Source organism: Microtus oregoni, unplaced genomic scaffold (assembly GCF_018167655.1).
Source record: "Microtus oregoni isolate MIOR12 unplaced genomic scaffold, Mior012 000050F_000, whole genome shotgun sequence".
In the NCBI taxonomy this organism is placed as follows: domain Eukaryota; kingdom Metazoa; phylum Chordata; class Mammalia; order Rodentia; family Cricetidae; genus Microtus; species Microtus oregoni.
This window is the reverse complement of record NW_024543224.1, coordinates 3,254,079-3,273,807: the sequence shown is the minus strand read 5'-3', so window position 1 is coordinate 3,273,807 and position 19,729 is coordinate 3,254,079. Positions and strand designations below refer to the sequence as shown.

General features: G+C 36.1%; 1 protein-coding gene across 3 annotated transcripts in view; it reads right to left on the bottom strand.

The window, feature by feature from the left end:
* Diaph2 (diaphanous related formin 2) overlaps positions 1-19,729 on the bottom strand; it is a 745,764-nt gene that overhangs the window by 94,222 nt on the left and 631,813 nt on the right. The window lies entirely within an intron of this gene.

Sequence of the window (19,729 nt, the reverse complement as noted above, 5' to 3'; positions counted from 1 at the left end):
TTGGTCTACAGCAACACCAAACAATATAAATTTCAGCAAAACAAATTGTATCGGTGTGATGAGTTCCATAACTGGAAAGCTGTTCCTCATTAGTCAAAACTACTCATTTGTCTACGTTAAGAAGCATGTAACTGGAAATGAAGTAAGATCTGTGAAAAATGCTACCATTTCTGTCAACAATTGTGTCTTAAATTACTCAGGGTAACTTGTGTATTTCCTTTCTTTCTCTTTTCTTTTAGAAGAGAAGTACAAATCAGATGCAGTTTACTTTTCTTAAAAAGAAATGCCATTTATTCAATGTTGTCCTTAATGTCTGTGCTGCTGGGGATATACGTAGGAAGTGATCTCCTGTGTCCATATGTTGTAGAGTACTTCCCACTTTCTCTTCTATCAGGTTCAGTGTGTTCAGCCTGATATTGAGGTCTTTAATCCATTTGGACTTGAGTTTTGTGCATGGCGATAGATATGGATCTATTTTCATTCTTCTACAGGTTGACAACCAGTTCTGCCAGCACCATTTGTTGAAGATGCTTTCTTTCTTCCATTGAATACTTTTAGCTCCTTTATCAAAAATGAGGTGTTCATAGGTTTGTGGGTTAAAATCCGGGTCTTCTACTCTACCAAGCTGTTTTCAATACTGAAGCTCTGTAATAGAGTTTGAAGTCAGGGATGGTAATGCCTCCAGAAGATCCTTTATTGTATAAGATTGTTTTGGCTATCCTGGGTTTTTTGTTTTTCCATATAAAGTTGATTAATGTCCTCTCAAGATCTGTGAAGAATTTCAATGGGATTTTAATGGGGATTGCATTGAATCTATAAATTGCCCTTGGTAGAATTGCCATTTTTACTATGTTGATCCTCCCAATCCAAGAGCAAGGGAGATCCTTCCATTTTCTGGTATCCTTCTCAATTTCTTTCTTCAAAGACTTAAAATTCTTGTCAAATAGATCCTTCAATTCCTTGGTTAGAGTTACCTCAAGATATTTTATGCTATTTGTGGCTATCGTGAAAGGTGATACTTCTCTGATTTCCCTCTCTGCTTCCTTATCCTTTGTGTATAGGAGGGCAACTGATTTTTTTGAATTGATCTTGAATCCTGCCATGCTACTAAAGGTGTTTATCAGCTGTAGGAGTTCTTTGCTGGAGTTTTTTGGGTCGCTTATGTACACTATCATATCATCTGCAAATAATGAAAGTTTAACTTCTTCCTTACCAATTCAAATCCCTTTGATCCCCTTATGTTGTCTTATTGCTATTGCTAGAACTTCAAGCACTATATTAAAGAGGTATGGAGAGAGTGGACATCCTTGTCGTCTTCCTGATTTTAGTGGGATGGCTTTGGTAACTGAGGAGAGGGAACCTGAAATGACCCTATCCTATAGCCACACTGATGAATAACTTGCATATCATCTTAGAACCTTCATCTGGCCATAGATCGAGATAGAGATAGAGACCCAAATAGGAGCACCGGACTGAGCTCTTAAGATCCAAGTGAGGAGCAGAAGGAGGGAGAACATGAGCAAGGAAGTCAGGACCACGAGGGGTACACCCACCCACTGTGACAGTGGGGCTGATCTATTGGAGGCTCACCAAGGCCAGCGGACTGGGACTGAATAAGCATGGGATGAAACCAAACTTTCTGAACATGATGGACAATGAAGGCAGATGAGGAGCCAAAGACAATGGCACTAGGTTTCGATCCTATTTTTTCTTTTTCTTTTTTTTTAAATTTATTTCTTTATTAAAGATTTCTGTCTCTTCCCCACCACCGCTTCCCATTTCCCTCCCCCTCCCCCAATCAATTCCCCCTCCCTCATCAGCCCAAAGAGCAATCAGGGTTCCCTGACCTGTGGGAAGTCCAAGGACCACCCACCTCCATCCAGGTCTAGTAAAGTGAGCATCCAAACTGCCTAGGCTCCCACAAAGCCAGTACATGCAGTAGGATCAAAAACCCATTGCCATTGATCTTGGGTTCTCAGTAGTCCTCATCGTCCGCTATGTTCAGCGAGTCCGGTTTTATGCCAGTCTTTTTCAGACCCAGGCCAGCTGGCCTTGGTGAGTTCCCGATAGAACACCCCCATGTTCTCAGTGTGTGGGTGCACCCCTAGTGGTCCTGAGTTCCTTGCTCGTGCTCTCTCTCCTTCTGCTCCTGATTTGGACCTTGAGATTTTAGTCCGGTGCTCCAATATGGGTCTCTGTCTCTGTCTCCTTTCATCGCCTGATGAAGGTTAATATCCAGGAGGATGCCTATATGTTTTTCTTTGGGTTCTCCTTATTTAGTATCTCTAGGATCACTAATTAAGGCTCAATGTCCTTTGTTTATGGCTAGAAATCAAATATGAGTGAGTACATCCCATGCTCCTCTTTTTGGGTCTGGCTTACATCACTCAGGATAGTGTTTTCTATTTCCTTCCATTTGCATGCAAAATTCACAAAGTCCTTGTTTTTTACTGCTGAGTAGTACTGTAATATGTATATATTCCATACTTTCCTCATCGATTCTTCCATTGAAGGGCATCTAGGTTGTTTCCAGGTTCTGGCTATTACAAACAATACTGCTATGAACATAGGAGAGCATATACTTTTGTTTTATGATAAGGCCTGTCTTGGGTATATTCCCAAGAGTGGTATTGCTGGGTCCTGGGGCAGGTTGATCCCAAATTTCCTGAGAAACCGCCATACTGCTTTCCAAAGTGGTTGGACAAGTTTGCATTCCCACCAGCAATGGATCAATATCAGTCCGAACACATTGAACCTGATAGAAGAGAAAGTGAGAAGTACTCTACAACACATGGGCACAGGAGACCACTTCCTACGTATAACCCCAGCAGCACAGACATTAAGGGCCTCATTGAATAAATGGGACCCTCTGAGACTGAGAAGCTTCTGTAAAGCAAAGGACACTGTCACTAAGACAGAAAGGCAACCCACTGACTGGGAGAAGATCTTCACCAACCCCGCAACTGACAAAGGTCTGATCTCCAAAATATATAAAGATCTCAAGAAACTAGACTGTAAAAGGCTAATCAATCCAATTATAAAATGGGGCATTGAGCTTAACAGAAAATTCTCAACAGAAGAAGTTCAAATGGCCAAAATACACTTAAGGTCATGCTCAACTTCTTTAGTGATCAGGGAAATGCAAATCAAGACAACTTTAAGATACCATCTTACACCTGTCAGAATGGCTAAAATCAAAAACACCAATGATAGCCTTTGCTGGAGAGGTTGTGGAGAAAGGGGTACACTCATCCATTGCTGGTAGGTTTTGATCCTAATACATGAACTGGCTTTGTGGGAGCCTAGCCTGTTTGGATGCTCACCCTCCTGGACCTGGATAGAAGTGGGAGGACCTTGGACTTCCCTCAGGGCAGGGAATCTGGACTGCTCTTCATTCTCGAGAGGGAGGTGGAATGGAATGGGGGGGAAGGAGGAGAGAGGGAGGGGTGTGGGGGAGGGGGCAATGTGTGGGAGGAGGGGGAGGAAAATGGGAAATGGGGAGGAGGCGCAAATTTTTTTTCAACAACTAAAAAAAATAAATAAAATAAAATAAAAGGAAATGCCGATCTCTATTCAGAGATTACTAATAGTATTCTTTCATTTTCTTCCTGTACACAGAGGAGATGACGGGAAGGGTATGGGGTAAGGAAGGGAGCCTTTTGAAGAATTTTTTTTGTTGTTGTTGTTGTAGAAATGGTTTCTTGTACCTTCAATTACCTCATGGCAGGCAATGACTACTCTGGGCTCCCTTGAGGACAAAAGCGGTGATTTGTGCTTACAAATATGTAACTGTATCCCTAAAAATGATACCATGCTGAAAATTTGCCCTGAGATGTTTAAAGAACGCTGGGTTTTGACTAAAATTTACATGTAAGTCAATGGCAAATGACAAATTTCAAGCTTCAGAAGTTCAGGCATTGATCAGGGAATTGGAGCTTCAAAGCCACAAAGCGGGAATAGGGAATAGTCAACAAAAGCTGTATAAAAATGCATCAATGCAATCTGGTTACCTCCAGCAAAAATCAGCCAGGCACAGCGGTGGAGAATTCTAATTTTGTCAATTTAGTTTAACTTCTTAAGAAAATGAGAATGCAATCCCAGTCAAGAGGTGATAAACTTTCAAACAGACTCCATTTGTTTGTGCCCTATACAAATTGCTACATTTTTTTCTCACTTCAGGAAGTAGAAGAAACAAGATTATTCTCAGTTTATAAAAGAGGACACTAAAGATAAGAGGTTTGATTGGGGCAACAGAAGTAGGAAATGACAGAATTTGGATGCTTTAAGAATTGCAAGTCTAGCGATCTTTTTTCCATTCTAGGCTACGGAGACCGAGTCTAAGGCTCTGCTGAATCAGACAAGTTAATATTTGATGAATTACCTTTGGGTGTGAGATAGGTGCTACAGTTAGTCATACTGAATTATCTTTGGTATTTACAAGATCACTTTGACATCCTAGGCATTTTCCTCCTTGCTTATCAACTCCACTACCTTCATGCTCTTCAATTACACATTCACCTATGAATAATGTGTGTGTGTGTATATATATATATATATATATATATATATCCTACTGTATTATATACATTTGATATTAATGGGTATTCTACTCTGTGCTACTAAGCATGTGCTATTGTTTTAATCTAAGGCAGGTTTGTTTCCTCATTGACTAAGGTAAAGTGATAAATATGATTTTTAATTTTATGCATTCATCAAAGCATGAAAGAATACTGTCCAGATTAATAGAATATTGAATTAGACTCTAATATCTTCTTTATGTGGAAGCAATAAAGTCACAGAAAATAACCTATTTATAAATCAGAAAAGACAAACAATATCAATAATATTGGCTACGTATTGGTATCATTATCACCAGCTACTGTGCTAAGTTATTTATCTTCATTATCTGATTTAATTCTCAAAACAACTTTATTAGATAAACATTTTTATATACATTTTACGCATGAGGAAGCTATGTTTAAGTGCAAGCGGGTAATTTGCCGAACTTCAACAACTAGTGATGTTGAAAAATGGATTAGAATCTAGTTTGTCTAGTTAAATATTGCCCCTCCTTTAACCACTGTATCACTGATATCCATAGTTCAGTGGTATTTGAAGAAAGAGCTGAGATACTTGTTAAAATATAAACTCCTTTTTGTGTTATATTGCAATTTAGTAGATCCTTCCTGGGTGCAGTCTAAGACTTTTAATTTTAGTACCTTACCAGGTAATTATTATACTGATTTTGTGATGGACATTGAGAAATTCTGCCACACATTATAGTGACATAGCTAACACTTTTCTCTCCATATTAATTTCAAATGAATCATTTTAAAGTAAATCATACATCTGAGGGTCTCTCTCTGGCGTGATCTCTCTCTCAATAATTGTTCAGTTTTAAATCCATAAAAGGTCACTAGCTCACTGCAGTTGAGAACCTTACCAGAACAGAAATTGTAATGTGATGTGATGTTAGAATACTGATATTTTCATAACGGTTTCATATGTATAAAATAGGGTCAGTCTGACTCAAAGCTTTGTCTGGAGTTCTAAGTAGAGGCAGCTAAAGAGGTGAGAGAAGAGGGAAAGGAGAAATGAAAGTAGCTGTCAGAAAGAAAAGAAAGGGAACATAACAAAGATTGAGTTATTTTCTTTTAACTTAAATAAGTACATTTCATTCAAAAGACAAAGAGGTTTTGGTTAAAATTTGTGTTTTGACAGCCCTGTCCTTTGCTGGTTTTGTTTAGGTCCTTAAATGACAGGCACACAATCTAATTGGCAGTTGTGATGAAAAGGTCAGCCAGTGAATTCAACACAAACAAACAAACTTCCCTTCCCATTTCCTAATAAAAGTACCAGGAAAAAAAGATTCATGTGAGCAGGAAGCAGTGGACGACTACCACCCCTCCCACACAAACGCAAGGAGAGGCTCCACTTTCACCTAGAGATTTAAGCAAATAAATGTAACCACCTTTGAATAATCCCAGCACATATATAGTTTTTCAGTCTCAATGACTGTTTCCTTTCTCCACTTCTGAACTATTAATCTAATAGGAAACACTTAGAAAATTAAAAGGCTTCTTAGAAAAAAAATCACTTTTGTCCTTGTACAAAAGAATAGTGAAAAAGGTCCTTCCACAGACAGAGTCTGTTAGAAAGCAGATTATTTCCACCACGCTACCCTATTATCCACCTGTCAGTAAAATATGTCCTCTCATTGTTTCGGTTTGAATGCCTATTTTTATCTGACTGGTGCTATATGATCATTTTTTGTATTTATTACCAAGTTCCTCAGGTTGGCTCCCCCTTCTCCACCCCGAACTTCAGCACATGTTTTTCTCTTCTGAGAAACTGGGCCACATGCCTCTGAGGAGAAAGTAGTGCATTATTTCATTCCCACCTTTTCTTCTTTTTTGGCATCTCTGAGTCCTGCTCTGCCCAGAAGGGCTTCCACTCAAGCTGGACCATCAAATCAATTATCACAGCAGTCTGCTTTGCAAATATGAATGGCCATGAATGACAACAGGCAAGGCAAACTTTCAGCTTTGATTTGTCATCGGTCATGTAAATCTGTTCTGGGTCCCCTTTCCTTCTCCTTTTATATCTTTATTTCTCTCAGTATCTGCCTTTCTCTTCTCTTTCTCTCTCTCCTTCTCTCGCTCTCATTCCAGAAGGTCTAGGGTTTGGCCAAGCTCTTCTTATTTTCTGCAGCTGCAGAAAATCAAATCTTCAAATGAAAGCTGCACCTTTGTGAGTGAAAGTCACAGGAGGAAAAAAGGGCTGGCAACCTTTATCACTCTGAAATCTCTCCTGGCTAACATCTGGGTCTGATTACGACTGCCTGGGAAGGAACATAAGAGCGTTGCATTCTTATTCATTGGGGCTGTTTAAAATTCTTGCCTACTTCTGTATTTCAAGCTTCAATTGTTTTGTGCTTAATGTTACTCATTTCATATCAAGTTCTTGGTTATTGGAAATACTTTAATTTTTAAAATGTTATTATATTCTAGCTAGCAGTTTAAAAAGATTGAGAATGCTATAAGCTAGAGACTGGTTTAAGAAAACTAAAACTAGCTTTTATAATGCTGTGTGTACTCATTAATCCATCACTTTTGTGAGGATGTCTGCAATTTCTAGTATGCTATAGTACTTTACATTTCTTTCCTCAAGCTGGCAGCAATTCTTCTCATTGACCAGTAACACCAGACTTTCACCAATTACATTTATAAATATTGCTTTTAAAAATGAGTTCAAAGCAGTAACATCCCTTGAAAGAACAGGCAAGAGAATAAATTATGCCAAACACTGTTCAGTAGAAATTCTGTGGTAAACATTTAGAATGTATTTTTGGTTGTGAGCATAGCGTTTAATGGCTGAGCCATCTCTTCAGCCCTAAACATTTAGAATATATATTGTCTTGATTTCGTCAAGTAATGAGGAGTGCCTAAGGCTTACTTATAATCATTTTAAGTGGTGCATTAAGTTGTTGATTCTAATAAGTACTGCATCATAGTTGTAAATACTCAACCATAAGCTACTTTACAATGTACATACATTATTCTTTGTATATGTGAGGTATGGGTAAATATTAGAGCAGAATATGAATTATAATTCTTATTACCCCAAAACAAGCTAATGGAGAAGTCACTACTCAGCACTTGTTATATTTACAGTTTTCAATCTTGCTTCTCAACTACAAATCACCCTCTTAGTGAAGTCTGCCTTAACATCCTCAGCAAGTTCCAAAATAAGTTTAATAAGAATTTATATATAAAAACAAGACTATAATAAAAAGTAGTATTTAATGAGCATTGTGTTCTAAATCTTAAATGCTCCCAAAGGCTCATGTTTTTGACCAATCTTCCCTTATAGAATGTTTAGGAAACAGGTTCTCCCCTAAGAGAGACATACATGGATCTAATCTACAAGGGAAGTAAAAGGCAAGATCTCCTGAGTAAATTGGGAGCATGGGGACCATGGGGGAGAGTAGAAGGGAAGTGGGGAGAGAAAGGGAGGGGAACAGAGAAAATTTAAAAAAAGAAAATGTGTGCTCACTGAATGAAGCAGGCCATCTGAGGTGGCCCACTGAAGATTATGTCTATTCCCTAATTCCTTGTTCTTTGCTTTACCTCTTAGTCTGTGGTTACATGACTTTCACTTATTCCTACCTCCAGAAACTGAGTAGCTATGGTGGAATGAAACACTCTGAAACCATCAGTCAAAATAAATTTTTCTTTCTTTAAATTGTTCCTGTCAAGTATTGTAGTTACATTAGTGAAAAGGAAATACATTAAATGTCAAGAATATTCCACAGAAAGCATAGACTATGTAACTTTAGCATGGGGTATCTAATGTCTCATAGGATAAATGAGGTCTAAGCTAAGCATGGTAGAAATATGGATTGGCTCTTTACAGGTAGAAAGTCAGAGAGATGAACCAATGGTGAATAAATGGATTCAACTAATTTACTCATTGTTTATTTTCTGAAATACATAGTTTTGAGCTAAAAGATCTTTGAAATTATTTTTAGAAATGGTTAACAAAAAGGAACAAAGAGAAACATGCATAAAGTAGAAAAAGGCAATAAAAGCAAGATAAATAAGCAATTCTTTAATACAGCTTGTTCTTTGGCTTATGGATATGATATTCTGGGTCAAACGTCATTCTCAGTGGCACAGAAAAATCATAACAAATGAGTCTAGTTTTGGTTGAACAGTGCTCTTTTCTTGTTTTGAGACTAGTCTTCCTATGAAGCCCAGGTTTGTTTCAAGGTTGAAGTCTTCCTTCCGCTGCTTCCCAAGTGTTGAGATTGTAGGCTTGCATTTATCAAGCTCAACTTGATTAGAGAGTGCTTGTAAGACAGTTCCTAATCTCTTCAAGAAGTCTGAGTTATTCCAAAAATCTTTTTCTACCTTGATTTAGGAAAACATCCAGCACTGTATAGCAGCTGTAATCTTATGAGTGTGCTAATCCAGAACTGTATCCCTTGGATACTCCTTCCTTGGCCAGCACTTACACCTTCTGTTCTACTTTCCTAGGTCTATGACAACAATATATAACTAACTGAGAATGACTTACAGCAGGAGTATATTTATTCACAGCACATGAGGAAAGAATTTTGAAATAATAGCCGGCAGGATTGCTTCTTTCTGGAGGCTTGAAGAAGAGCTCATTCTATTCTTGTAGTTTCTGCTGGCTGCCAGTAACGTTTGAGATTGATTACTTGGTTCACACATGTATCACTCTAGTCCCTACTTGTATAGTCTTATCACATTATTTCTGTGTGTCTTTGGTTCCTGTGTTTCATAGAGGTTTCTTTGGAGAATTTAAGATCATTCTTGATCTAGTGTGAACACACTTTAATTTGAATACATCTGCAATGACCCTATTCTATATGATTGTCTCTTGCAAATATCTTATTCACAGAAACAAGGGATCGGGAATTCAATATATTCTGTTGGGTAATACCTTTCAATCCACAACTCTTCCACAGCCAATGGTTAACTGCTTATTTCCCTATGTGGAATTACACAATGTATTTCAAATGATTCATTCCCCACATGTTCTGAGTTTTAAACAAGCAAGTACATACAACACATATACAAAGTTAACTGATTCCAAACTAAATGTCTGCTATCTAGTATAGTTTTGGAAATACTAGAACTGCCTTAGAAATACATTTTCTACTTCAAATAGTAGGAGGAAGGTAATACTCTAAAAAAAGATACATTAGATCCTGCAGGGAGATTTTAAAAAACTGATTAAAAAAATTGGCTCCTACTTTTAGTTTACAGCCTTGAGGTTTCACAGAATAGAATGTACCGCAATGGAAGGGATCATAAAGATCATCTATTCTAAACAACTCATTTTATAGATGAGGCCTTTGAGGCCCAAAGAGGTTAACTAACTTGCCCACGGCTCACAAAGTTAATTGCAAGGAACATGCAAAGGAAACAAATGAAGGGCACAATTTTAAAGAAATCCAGCTAGTATTTTGCTTTCAAACTGAATATACACTGAATGTTGATGATGTGCTGTGAAGAGATCAGATCAAAGTCTAGCAGTCATGAGCAATTCTGGACTAGGTGCCAAGTCTCTTCATCTTCTCCTTTGCTGTGATCTCTGAAGCTGTACAAGGAAGCAAAATGACTCCCTAATCTTTTTTCCCCACCTGGGGCTTGGGTTTAGTTTCAGTTATCTGGGAAAGCAATACTTTAATAGCAGAAAGGTAATGGGATGCTCTTCTGGCTTTGCTCCTCTGCCTGCTGTAATTCTCTGATGCCCACAACCAAAGGGTAGAGAATCTCCAGAGCAGTAGGCAGGCAGAAAGGACTTACACATTTGCTAGAAAAAGATGAGTATGATCCAAGGTTCACTTGTTTTTCAAAAGAAAAGTATGCATAATTCCTGATATTTTTAGGAAATAAGAAAGGGTATATTACTTAGTGCAAGCACAACCAATCCCTGGAAGAACTTATAAGTAAGTCTGCAGGTCAAACCTCCTATTTTTCTAATCCTTTATTTAAAAAAAATGATTCATATGTAAAATTGAACTTCCCGTAATGGGATTATGGGTAATCTGCTATTGTTAAAGGACAATATAATATCATGGCATTCTAACCAGACTAAAGATGTAATAAAACAAAAAAAAAGTATAGAGGTGCTGGGGTTTAGCAAATAAAAGCACTTTCAGCTTTTACAGAGAACCTGTGTTCAGTTCCCATCACACATATGGCAGTTAAAAACCAACGCCCTCCTGTCTGTGGAGTGGAAGCATGCATGTGGTACACATACATACATTCAGGCAAACACACACATGCATAACAATAAATAAGTTTTTTAAACAACAACAAAAGGACACCTGAAGATAATATAAGACATCCCAGGAAGGAACTAAGAATTTATTTATCTCTTTTGTTTCCCACAGCACTAAATTATGTATGAATTAATGGAACTGACTTTTCATTTGTCTTGCCTAATATATGGAGAAGCTTACTTCTTGCTCAGAAAATGGAAAAGGTTTAAAATTAAAGTAGAAAAGCACTACTTTTCAAGTACACTATTTTGGGAAACATTGAAAAATTAACTATGTTTCTACTAATTTATTCAGTATTTCATTCAAAATATTCTTTACATAATTACATTTCTCAGAGCTAAGAACTGCAATTCCAAATTATGTGATTTCAAGTACACCTATATGCAAAGATGTGAATTTAGCAAATTTTACCTTCATCAGTTTGAAAATAGAGCTGTAGAGCAATGAAGCAATGTGTTAGAGATTAACAAACACATTTACAAAATAAGAGACTCAGAGACACAGGAGAATGTCACATTTCTTTGGCGGTTTGAGAAATAATTTGACACTGTAATGACCAGTCAATGATGGGTAGAATCTAATTACTGGCTTTCCTAGTCATAAGAATTAAGAGTTGAATGTGCTGATTGCATATACATTGTGGTTTTGAGGGATCTTTATTTACTTTTAACAGTACTGCAAAACTCATTCATGAAATGATCATGCTCACAAGAAAGTTTTAACTTTGGAAAGCTCCACAAATGAATAACTTTTTAGAAGAGAGTCTCCGTTGCACGTCTAATTCACTGACTCATACCCGGAGAACTCACATTTTGTCCTTTCTGATATAGTTGAGGAGAGGATCTCTTTACTGTAATTTTGTTCATTGCAAACTTCACAAAGATCTCTACTTGGAAAAGCAGACATTAGGTAGTTATTAAATATAAATTCTCAACTAATCCCACACTTTACTTCAGTGGTCATACATGCAGAAATCAATGTAAGGATCCAGTAAAAAATTGCTGGGGAAATAATTCTGCATATATTTCAATTTAATAATATTATTTAATTATCTAATTGACTTCCTGAAAGCTCTAAAGCTGATTTACTTGCATAACTTTCCTCCTAATACAATGGATTATGTAATCTGAAAAGAATATTTAAAAAGTATTATTACTTAAGTAATAAGTAATATTACCTATTCAATGGAAAAAATAATTCTATAACTCAGGCTTTTTCGAAGTTATATCTCATACAAATTCTGTAGAAAAGCAATACTAAGCCCTTAAACACTGGTTGAAATTCAGAATTTCAACCCTCAGACCCAGGAGTCATGCAATTCAATATAGATTAGGCAAGGTGCATACAATGGTGGCAGAAAAGACTTTTAGTGTGTAGGTCAATCTTTGCTATTTGCTAACATAAGGCCAAGCTGAACTTTGCTAGTTTGTCATGAAAATGCTGGATGGAGAAATGGCTTCAGTGTGATCTTTGGCTTCTCCATCACTAACACTAAACAACCACTCCTCTTGAAACACCGTGAAACACTTAAGCAGAGCTGGTGACTAACCAAATACCAAAGCCCAACATGCATAAGTATTGTTATTTTAACCAAAACATGAATATGACTTTATCAATATTTACATTAATGTGATGTAACATATGTCTAGACACAACCAGATTAATGAGCAAATATGGACATTTCACTTTGAATGGAAGATCCAGATGATAGATTTGTCTTAAATATTACTGTTAATATGCTGGTTTCCAATAACACACAATAAAACTCCAAAAGAACCAAACTTTACATAATGATGTACATTTAATATATGATTAAATATGATTTAATATTTAGAAATATTAATTGTGTTTGGTATTTTTTGTCTCTTTCTTTTTTCTTTTTTTTAATGTCCATACTGTTCCCACTAGGTTTACAGTAGTAGTGCTATTGTATAATTAATTAATTTGGGAAACATTACAGTATTTCCTCAAATGACCTAGAGATGCAACTCGACAACTGAATCTACTTAGCTAGCCTGGTAATTAAAATCTGCACTTGCACTTCAAGACAGCATGGAACTTACACAGGACTGACAACAAGCCATTTTCTTGACTAATAACTGATTGATGGTTCATTCTTAACATGCTTGCAGAAAGACATTAATAAGATTACCCATGCCTCTTTTTTTTAAGAAACCTTGCAATATCTACAGATGATCTCTATTTCAGATGACTGTTAAGTAGCTAAAGACGAATAAAAAAGAACACCTTTCTGCCTCATTAAGGCAATTGCTCAAGCTGTCATTAGCATTACCTCTCTGAAACTGCAGCACATGATGCAGCAGGCCTTGTCTACTGCACAAACTAATGGCACAGAGCTACCTTTTGACAGCAGGACTAAATTTACATATTCAGTGACTAAAGGAAAAATTTACATGAATCAGTATGCTACATTTGGGGGGTTTTCCCCCATTTGAAATGTACCTGTACATTTTGAGGCCTAGTTACTGACAACTATATACAAAATGAATTAACTGTGTCAAGTCAAACGAGGGGCTTTACCTCTTATTTTGTCCTACCCACTTTTGAGAGAGCAATTGTAAAATATGCTTCAGAAGATAAATAGCAAGTCATGCCAGAGAAGATGAGACGCTCTGGTTTTCATCCTCAGACCTGCGAGGCTGACTACCTGTCAGATAAGGCTGAAGCTAGGATTATGTCTTGAAAAGCTGACAAACCACAGATTTTTATCACTAAATCAAACCTGCTGGGTTTAAACTCTGTGAACTTTAATTATCCCATATTTAATTAAAAGAACTAGATTAAACTAAAAATGGAGGGCAGGGGGAGGTCCAGGGAAGAGATTCAAGGAGCTGTTAGGGCTGAGGTAATTTCATTTTTTGCAAATCAAATTTCTCGGTTCTAATAAAGCAAAATAAAGTTTACATATAGAGGCGATTCAGGCAATCATTGGACCATATAACGCGAGAGGTTATCGGGCTCATCCCTGAATGACAATCGTCTACTTGTTCTTTTGAGTCTCTGCAGGAAGAGGTTTCTGCATATGTTGGAAGGTTTCACACTGCTAGGGGCTGTTCACCAGAGAATGAGAAAATGAAAACTTTCATACTCCATCAACTAAGAGAGGAGTGTATTCTGTGTTCTAAAATTTGCATTATTATTAATTTTCTTTTTAGGTAAAACTATAATTACCTGCATTTTAAGAGTGTATTGCTTCTTAGAAGAATAATTATACTACTTAAGTAGTAAGAACTCATAGATCATCTCTTCCAGCAGTTGACAAACTTTTTTATTTTGCAGGAAATGTTTTGGGTTTTGAAGGATATAGGGTCTCTGTCATAACTGCTCAACTCTGCCATAAATAATATGTAATGGATGGATGTGGCTAGGTTCCCAAACTTTTGCTTACCCTTATTAGGGTTGTTTTCTAGTCATTTCAACTTTGGCCAGGATTTGTACTTCTATATGTCAGTGTGTCATCTCCTAATGTATTCTACATATAAATCATTATGAAGGGAATAGAAAGTGGTGTAAAACAGAGACACTTCACAATGATTGGAAATCAAGCTCCCCCTATTAAAGAACTGCCAAATAATCTGAAACAGCATTTAACAAAGGGCTATAATGTGTGGGATAGCCCATGGGATTAAAAGAGGACATGGTTATAGTGGCTATTATAGAGGAACTGGAACAGGATTCATGTTTAACTAATTACACCAGCAGGAACCGACCGCACTTATGTAAATGCAGAAGAGACAGAAAGAGCACTCCAAGTGGGGGAAATATGATGACCCATTTATGGGGAAGTAGATGAGCCTGTCTAAGCAGAATCAATTAGAGAAATTAATTCATTCACTCAGCAGATAAGTATTGATCACTTCTCTGTGCGTTAGGCGTTATGCTAAACATAAAAGGGTCTGTGATGTGTTATGTGCAATTCTTGTATTGTCATCACTTGGTCTTGTTAGAAGGACAAATGAGTAAACAATTACAATTCAGGACAAAATATAATCAGCTGTTTGATGACTGAAAGCTAAAGCCTTATGAAAACATCTGGGATAATTTTTTAAAAATTAAGACAGTTCTCAATACCCCATTCATTTACATTTAAGGTAGCGATCTGTGATTTAAAACTTAAAAGGAGTGCAACTGCTATAGAACAATCTTTTTTTTTTTTTGTAGTCTCTCCCAGGACTTCCACAATGGCCTTTGCTACAGAAGTGCTAAAAACTATATGAATTTCTAATAAGGAATTTTCAGAAACCATTTCAAGACTAGTTATAATCCTAAATTTGACAGGGATTATTGTCTTATTGGTTTGTGTCACTGAAATTGAGCATTGTGGCACTGGACCTAAAAATTGCCACACACCTGTCTGAAAGACTTTTCAGCAATGAGGTAAATGACTAGGAAAAAGCCTAGAATATTTTTTTTCATCAAAGATCTTTAAAAAAAGGATTTATAACTACCTGCACGAGATGACTCAAGATCAATAATTTTTGGAGCACGGCACAAATCTTCAACTCTTTGATTTGAAAACTCTTAAAAGAATTTCAGGGAATATTTCTACCTGTTAATCAGTAACTTTAAAAAAATAAACTGGTGTTACTAGTCCTATTTGTGGCAAGAATTAAAAATCTAGCTAGAAGTGTTCCTGACCATATGACCAGAGAAACTAGTAATTCTCCAAGTGAAAGGCAACAATGTAAGGAAATCGCATGTTGTTTAAAATCAGACAAACTGGTATTCAGATTCCAATTCAATTATTTACTAAGTGTGACCTTGGAAAAGCTACTTAACTTCTTTAAGCCTCCCTTCCTTCACCTCTAAACTAGAGAAGATTAAAACCGATGCTCTGGCAGATTGGGTAGATGTAATGAGATGCTTTACCTAAGAGACATGTCTACCTAAGAAACTCAAGACGCTGTAGAGCCCAACTTCCTTTCTTTAGTGGAAGCTCTACCTCAATTGTTTTTAGGGTACTGAGCATGAGCAACAAGAACAAAGATGTCATTTGCTGTGTAAAAGACACAGGTAAACTCAGATAGCATAAAAGAGGGAACAGGCCTATATATGGCTAACTTTTCTGCTAGGGTTATTGTAGGTAGGATATGAGCAGTGTTAGTTAACAACCAATTCAACTAGAATCTAAACGTGTAACCACATTTTCACACTCATTGTAAAGTTCTCTGTCAGAGACCACAGAATCTAAATGTGTAACTGCATTTTTCACACTCATTTTAAAATTATCTTTGTCTTAGCTTGACCTTTTTTCTTTTTGCTTTGGATTTTTTTTTTTTTTTTTTTTTTTTTTTTTTTTTTTTGAGAAAAGAGTAGCCTTGACTGTCCTGGACCTCATTCTGTAGACCAGGCTGGCCTTGAAATCAAAGATACACGTACTCTCAAGTGCTGGAGTTAAAGGCATGTGCCACCACTTCCTGGTCCTATATCCCTCTTTAGAAGGCAGAGTCCTTAGTGATGGGAAATGGTGAGAAAAATTAGAGGAAAACAAAATTTTCCCAGAAATGCCTCTATTTTCTACAATAGTTAAGAAATAGCCTATGCATTTTTGTGCCATTGGGATGTTGGAATACCAATACTGCCTCTGTTTAAGAATACATCATTCATGCTTCTGTACTCAGCACGAGAATGAGACTTCTTTAGGAAAGATTATATTTGGAAGGCTCTCTGAACTAGAACAAGTATATCCCTTCTGTTAATAACAGCTATCATGGCCTGGGAATATGTTCTGCTGTTCTGTTCCCTTCTTAACCTGAACATGTCATACATATTGGAGTTGAGCACATTGCATGGATTTTTTAAAAAATATATATATTCTTAAATGTTCGTTACGTAGCATTATCTCCAAATTGTCTATCTTTGTTTGCCATTAAATGTACATTCACTAATGCTACTGTCCAGTGAATGAATTCTGAATGGATTAATTGTGAAATCAAGGTTATATTTCTCTACATAAAATCAATAAGAATACCAAAATATCATTGTTCAGTAACAATAGGCATGATCCTCATACACGCTAAGAGAGGAAATATTTAAGTACTGTACCAATTAATTGCAACCACTTTAGTAAAACACCTAGGGTATTTCTGGTTCTTTCATATTCCTGACGTTCTTCAAAGTTTGCATTCATTTGAATATAGCGGAAGTATATATTATTCATTAATGCATACATCTGTAATATATGTGACAAAACATGCCAATCTCACGGCTTTTGTCTTTATATAAAATAACTTCAAAAATAAAACATTTTAAAAAACATATTCAGAAGCTAGCGGTCATCTTGAAACTATCTTTTATATGCTGATTAATGCATACCACAGCATAGACATAGAGGGTCAAATGAATGGATGCTAGAAGTATAAATTTGTAGAATACATTTCTTTCTAAATTCTATACATTCTTCCAAAGTATATGCTTAATTAGTTACCATGAAGTTTAAAGTATTAAGGGGTGTATAGCATATATTTCACAGAAAGAAAATAACTCAGTGATGTTACTATGTTACCAAAACTCTTGCTATTCAATTATCATAATAAGTCATGTTGTATAATATAACTGCTCAATCCAGTTTGAAACAGGAATCATTCACTTCTATTGGTGATCAGGGGTTAATATTTATTTTACAGGAATAATGTATTATGGTAGAAAAGAAGAAAAATAGATAACTTATTTGAGACATCCCACCCCATGGAATGTCTCATGCTGACTATCTCTGAATACAGAAGGCTGAGTTGGGGGAATCAAGGCTAACCAGAAGTATATTGCAAGTTACAAGCCAGCCTCAGTGACAGAGTGAGAACAGGTGTCTATGAACAAAGAAAGAAAGAATCAAGATTAAATCACAAATAGTGTGTTATAGTTAGTTTATGGTTGAGTTGATAAACATAAAATTTAAGTAAAGCAAAGCACAGATTATATGTATTTTGATCACACTGTTTATCATGAAGTTGGGTTGAATACATTACATAGTAAAGGAATGAACTGGTTATTGCCAGTGCTCCAATTCCAGATGCATTCCTGTTTATTTCTTTGGAAAGTAATAAGTTAAAGAATAGGTGCTACTTTCTAAGATACGGATGTCCTTCACTATTAGAATCTATTGAATTCTGCAATGAATACATATTCATGAACGTGCACTCTTCTCAAAATAGGGGTTTAGACAGTCTACTCCATTAAACATAAGTTTATTTTTCTCCCAGGTGTCATCCAGGGTATCAACATTCTGGTCAGTGGCCTTTTCATGATGTTTGTCCTATTAGAGGCTACTTGGAAATAAAACCAACTGATGTTTAATGGAATAGATGTTTAAGATCTCAACTCAGAAAAGGCATTGTTTCATGAAAAACTAATTAATTCAAAATGTTAGAAATGAATATAAATTCCTTAATAAAACTGTAAAGCTGGAAGCAATGAAATCAAGAGTTAAACAAAAGTATGCAATTTATTTTTTTATTATATACTGACAGTCTATTGATCTCACTAATAATTGGCACCTGTATATCATCATCAACCTGGTATTTTCCTGGTTGAACTATTTACTTTCATTGCCCTCTTAGGGTTTCATGCATATTTGATGAGGACAACTGCACTGTCAATTTGTTTCAGTTGCAACGGTTATGAAAAACAGTTATTTGTGTCCTGGTGGAGTGATCTGTCATACGGATATACTCTCAGTACACAAGCAATCATATAAGTAGCTAATGAGAACTGACTAATATTTTAGTGTTAAATAAAACCTTAAAAGGTATGTACCTCTGAATCTTGGTTCCCTTTAAAAATAACTAATTATTATTATTATTAAAAAAAACTATTTATGGGGCTGGAGAGAAGACTCAGTGATCAGAAGTATTATTTGTTCTTCCAGAAGACCTGGATTTGGTTCCCAGCACCCACATGGTGGCTTCCAACCATCTGTGACTCAAGTCCTATGAAATCCTATGCCCTCTTCTGGCCTCCACAGGCACTGCATGCACATAGCACACAAACATTGTAGACAAAATACTCATATGCATAAAATAAAAAACAATCTTTAAAAAAAACCCTAATTTGGAACACTCCATGTTAAAAAAATGGCAAAATTAAACTGAAATAACGCTCTTGTTAAATATAAAATACACATGACAATACAAAAGAAATATAATGAATAATTTTTTCAAATTTTGTTAGATGAAGGAGGAGAATTGAGATAGTGAAGACTATATACATGATTTTTTTGTATTCAGCTAAAAGCAACCAATATTTGAACAACTTCAGTTTCTGTCACTATGGGAAGTTACCAGAGTTAATGCATATGACACAAGCTCCTACTTCCTTACAGATTTGGATACTAGTGTACATTGAAAAAATTCTATCCTGTTCATCAGAGATGATCATGATGATTATTATGAGTAGTGGTCATGTTTATAAGTGACAATAGCCAAAGGCCTATATTTAGAATATTATAATAGTCTATTGTTATATCTCTGGCAAAAACTCTCTCTGGTATGGACTGTATGATGGCAGTAAAGACATAATGTACACGAATCCAAAGTGAAAAAAATTTCCCTTCATTTTTCTAAAATGTATTTTCATGACAGCTTGGTATGATTGACAGTTCTTACACACTGATCTAATGAACCTTCAGCCTGGAAGCCTTCACACATTTCCTGATAAGCAGTGAACTAAGTTTTACTATAGGCATCATTCCTAAGCCCCAGTGATCTGACTAAAGTGACATAGCCTCCAAATACCACTGTGAACATTTATTGCAGTCCAGTTGCAGTAAGAATGTTATTAACTAATTTTTTTCCCAGATTTTATAATCTTTCTACAAACCAACACATATCACTGTATTTTGGGCTTAGATTAAATATTTAATTGCTTATAGTTTATGGAAAATGTGCTAGAATTTTG